The sequence below is a fragment of the Choloepus didactylus genome, assembly GCF_015220235.1.
Source record: "Choloepus didactylus isolate mChoDid1 chromosome 25 unlocalized genomic scaffold, mChoDid1.pri SUPER_25_unloc2, whole genome shotgun sequence".
Classification (NCBI taxonomy): Eukaryota; Metazoa; Chordata; class Mammalia; order Pilosa; family Megalonychidae; genus Choloepus; species Choloepus didactylus.
In genome coordinates this window covers 6,657,607-6,663,135 of record NW_023637607.1, presented here as the reverse complement: position 1 = coordinate 6,663,135, position 5,529 = coordinate 6,657,607, and the positions used below count along the sequence as shown (strand labels likewise).

The following is a 5,529-nucleotide window of genomic DNA, read 5'->3' as shown; positions in this document are numbered from 1 at the left end:
TTACCCTGTGCATAAATTATTTCTGTAATCCTAAAGTAATGTCAGTGAAACTGAGTATGATTAGAAATGAAAAGACAAAGGAATTGGAAGTTATATAAAATGTCCTACTCCACAGCTATTCTCCTGCAACCCCAAAGACAGCCAAAGGGACAATATTCAGAAAAGAGTTATGAAGACAATGCAAAACAATGAAAACTATGAAAAATACTGTGACATAAGTGGCATATTTGAATTTCTAGGTATTTGTTGTCTCTGTCTTTTCTTAACCACAAATTTAAAACTTGGCACAGTGTAGAGATTATGGTATTCTCCTAAGTATCCTCTCCAGGGCCCTCTTGATGTCCCTGTTCCTCAGGCTGTAGATGAAGGGGTTCAGCATGGGGGCAACCAGCAGATACATCACCGAGGCCACTGAACTCTTCCTGGGTGAATGTGAGTAAGCTGAACTCAGGTACATGCCTATGCCTGTCCTATAAAATAAGCAAACAACTGACAGGTGAGAGCCACAGGTGGAAAAGGCTTCATACTTCCCACCTGAAGTTGGGAGACTCAGGATGGAAGAAACAATCCTAGTGTAAGAGAAAAGAATCCCAGATAATGGAATTCCAGCAAAGATGGCACCAATAAAGTACATTAATATGTTATTGGAGGAGGTGTCAGAACAGGCAAGTTTGAGGAGTTGAGGAGGGTCACAGAAGAAGTGAGGAATCTCCACATTTGAACAAAATATTAGTTGTGACACCATGAAGTAGTGCAACTGTGAGTCCAAAAGACTGATGATAAAAGAGCAGGACCAGCAGGCCACACAGTCGGGGGTTCATGATAACTGGATAGTGGAGGGGGTGACAGATTGCCACAAACCTGTCATAGGCCATCACAGTCAGAATCAGACTGTCCAAACCTCCAAAAAGATTAAAAAAGGACAACGGTATCAGGCAGCCTGTATAGGAGATGGCTCCTCTGTGAGTGTAGATATCCATAAACATCTTTGGGACTGTGGTAGAGGTGAAACCGAAGTCAGCCAAGGACAAGTTGACGAGGAAGAAGTACATGGGGGTGTGGAGGTGGGAGTCAGAGATGATGGTCAGCATGATGAGTAGGTTCTCCAGCATTGTGACCAGATATATGAACAAAAACAGCCCAGACAGGATGGGTTGTAGTTCTGGGTCAGCCGAGAGCCCTAAGAGGATGAATTCTGAGACACTGGTTAGATTCTCTGGTTCCTTGAAGCAGAGCCGTATTTGGAGGGAAAAATAAGGTTTTGTTATAAGTGTACATATACCCATCATTGTGTCTTTATTTCTGATTCAAGTAATTAATATACAAAATATTCACCCTTGAGGAATACACACTCTGGTAACTTAGCAATACTTCTCAGTTGTTACAAACCCATTCTTCTTAGAACCACTTTTCATTACATTTTTTTCTGCTCACTGGCTTCTCTAGACACCCACTAAGGACAATGGAGTGAGGATATCAACTTGAAAAAATCCATGAATGCAGTTAAATATGTTTTCCACCCTTGAAGAAATGAAAGGAATAAGAAATATTGTTCTCCTTTTAAGAATAAAAGCACCTTTCCTTAAAAGGTCCCTTCTATTTAAAGGACCTTAAGAAGCAGTCAGATGTGTTTTATTTTATCAAAATGCCATGAAATAAATTCTTTTGATTTTGAGCAATTTTATTCATACCTTATGTAACTATGCAATAAATAGTCTGATGTCATTTTTTGGATGTTTGATTCCTGATAGCACTTAAGGCTCACCATCAATATTGCCTCCACCCCACATATAGTTATGGTGATAAGAAATCCTGGTGATCTCTCTTTTAGTATTAACCAGAGATTAAAACCATGGAAGAAAAAGTCCTAGAATGAGGACTCTGAACTCAGTCTCACCTTCTAACCAGGATAGAATCACCAGCCCCACACCTTCTATCCCTTCCTCAAGCCAGTTTCAGACCAGCTTTGGAGGCCTATCCTGCTCTACCCAAACAACCACCTTATGCATGTTATAGCCTTTCCAGACACTCTTGGTGTGTGTGCACATGTGTGAGTACATAATCCATCTTGACATCTGAACTACACTTGACATCATGGTCCATCCTGTGGCTTTAAAAGAGTCAGAGAAGCCTAGAACCTGAAAATGTGATTCTATACTAATGGTAAGTGTATTTCGGTGATTGATGTTTATAGGTAGTAATTTAACTTACAGAGATTTTTGGAAGAAATTAAGTAAAGTAATATAGAGAGAGTACACAGTGTGGTGTTCAATTTTGTAGTTGGTATTTATAAATACCCTGGTTCTGTTAAAATATATGGAAGCCCAGGCTACACTCTAGAAGTAATAAAATCAGAAAGCCTACGTAGGAAGCCCTTGGTGATCTTAAGTACATCTAGAGCTAAGAATTACTGCCATAGAAAAATGCCAGGGTCTTAGTAAATGGTCCATTAATTTTACCTCCTATTATTATCATAAATAGCCAAGCACTATATTAAAATGCAAACATTTAAAATATTTGCTTCATGTATTATAGAGACTGGAAGAATTGCCAATAACATTTGATTTTTCCTACTATCCCTGCATTATCTATTTTACTTGCAATTCTGTACCTCTAAGACAATCTCTCTCATGAATGTAATTGTTATATTTCTACCTGATAATGTTTACCTGATAATGTTTCTATAATGTTAGTATTGATTTAAGTACCAATAGTTTTCTTATAAATGTACCTAAATTTTCTTTTAATATACACACCACCCCACAAAATATTCTAATTAGCAACATTGTGCTTTATGTCTATGTGAGGTACACATGTCTCATTAAAATCTAGTTTATGTGATGCATGGTATTGCCTGGGGGATTAACTTCACTTCATCAATTTCTTATGTTAACAACACTTTCAAAATTCTCCTTCCCCTCTCCATTCAAAAAATTAAATTTTTAATAACATAAATTCATGAAGGCTACTAATAATAATATTGATCTATGCTTGTTTAATTTTGCTATTAATTACTTATATTTCTTTCACAATATATAAATGAAACATAATTAAATTCTTGCTTATTGCTATGTCCTAGATTCAGGAGTACACCTGATGTCATTCTAGAAATAATCATCTTATGATTGCTCCACATGAAATTTCTATCTTGTATAGGAAATAGTTATATTCTCATACTCCAAATTTGTTTAAAAATGAAATACTACTTGAGGAAAACACAGTGGTACACTTTTTATTGTATAAAAATCTCTTTAAAAGAGTAGCTTATTTGGCTAATTCACAGGTGAATTCACTCCTTGTCAAGAGGAGAAATCTACGGTTGTGCTTCAATTTGCTCTCTAAGACCAAATCAGCTTTTAGGAAGAAAAATATTCATTCCTCTTTGGTGAAGGGGACATAACCCAAGTACAGGAGCTAGAGAATCAATATAGGAGTCCCATATTTTCCATCCCCTGGAATTTTTGACACTCATAAATATCCAATCACATTTTTAATATTAGATTTTAATGACTACTTGAGGAGTAGATACGTTGGTGGAATACTACCCCCAAATATTTAGCTACTTTTTATTTTCAGTTACATGAAAGAGGTTGAAGCCTATGTTATCTCAAAACATGGGATGATGAAATAATTGGAAATCCTAAAATGTGTCCCAGACTACACAGTGGTCCTTCTCCATTTAGTCTTATTGCTTTAATTTTTATGGCTATCTGCCAAAAACATTTTAAATAATATAATGCTGGAGAGGCTATTGAGTGAAGAATATGTTCCATACAAAAGTCACAACACAGAACATTAAAGCACAATTGTTTCCTTGACTCAAGGCCTACTGCATCTCCGTGGAGAGATGAACACACAAGTAGGAATCCACCCATTTTGTGGGTTCCATAATACTTGCAGGTCTCCCTGTGAACTAAAGAAGTAAAATCAGTATTTAACAGAGATCTTTTTTAAATTTGGTTGCCTATTCTGCCATGCACTGTGTAGGCTCTGGGGAATGAGATGAATGGCACTGAGTGATTTCCCTCCAACCAGTCTGACTGGAGAGACAAGATAGCAAAATTGCAGTTTGGGTTGCCAGGGGAGAATAGTGTCCAGTTTCTCATTACCCAGACAAAACCTGGCTTCACTCCTTTCTACACCAGCACTTGTTAAAATATAATAAAAGTGGCATGCACATGTCCTCATCTGTAAAATAGCAATAATATTTGCATATGTATCTTAGGGGGGATTATACTTTTGAAAGGAAGAAGGTGTTTAGAAGAGAGAGCTCAGTGCCTTGCACTAGGAAGCCTAAAATAACTCTGTGATATTCTGATTTTTGTCATCCTCCTTGTCATCAGTATCATAATCCTCACCTTGAAGATAATTTTAGAGTGCTTAGTGGACAGATTATAGTGACCCATTTCTCTTCTAGGGAGGTTATTTCAATGGATGGTGGAACCAGTGGTGAAGAGAATTAGGAATGACAGTAATGAATTCCCTCTTAGAAATAAGAATTATATTCCATAAGCCTCTGAACTGAAACTTTATATTTCAGAACCCACTCATTTGGCTATCTCTTCTGCTTTGTTCTAATGATAAGGAAAACATGCTCACACACACATATTACTACATCCAGTACCACCTATGGAACTCACTGGGCTCACCTGTGCTTCCCCAGAGGCATGAACAAGGACTGTGGATCCATTGATGCTTCTTGACCAGGTCAGTGATGAGGATTGAGACTCTGCACTCTGGCCTGGCAGGGAGACATGGTCAGGCATGGGCTTCCTCATACAGATGATGCTGCTGAGATGGGAGCTGGCTTGCCTGGGACACCAATTTGAAGGACAGTAGGTCACAGCTGGATATTTAATGTATTATCTTGAGAGTTCAATATCCCCCAGGTCATAATTAGATAAATTGGTCCATGTCATCCCAATCTCTGAGGACTTTTTGATATGAATGTAAGAGGAAGAGGAGAAAAGTGAATTTCCTTCATGATGTTTTGGCCCCTCATCAATTATATGGAAGCTTTTAAGTAATGCTCAGTTCTAACATCCAAATTACAGATATTTTAACATAAAAGCCAGGTTCATTTTTCCAATATAAAGAATCAAGGTATCAATTGGAAATTTAATTTTATTATGAAATTAACAAATCTATAAATGCTCTATAGCAACCCTTCCATTTCTCCACTCTTTTCAGCCTCATCACCATTCTGTTTATAAGAAATTGCAATTTATAGATACATCATATACTGAATCAAACCGTATTGTTGTTATGTGCCTTGCTTATTTCACAGAGCATAATGTGTTTTTCATGTTTTATTACAGCAGTTACAGTATTAAAGAAAATGCCATGCAAAAGGAACAGCATTCCCTTATAACCCACCACACACATTTACAGTTTACCCTTTAAATAATATTTTTCATTATTTTGGTACTTTGTTAAATTGATGAAACAGTATTTATAACTATACACTATTAACTATAATCTTATGGTTTAACTTAGCATTCACTGTTTTGTTGGTCACTCTATGCTTTC

At 36.9% G+C, this 5,529-nt stretch overlaps 1 pseudogene; it reads right to left on the bottom strand.

The window, feature by feature from the left end:
* Window positions 1-298: 298 nt before the first annotated feature.
* LOC119525561 lies at window positions 299-1,217 on the bottom strand (annotated as a pseudogene).
* Window positions 1,218-5,529: the final 4,312 nt, after the last annotated feature.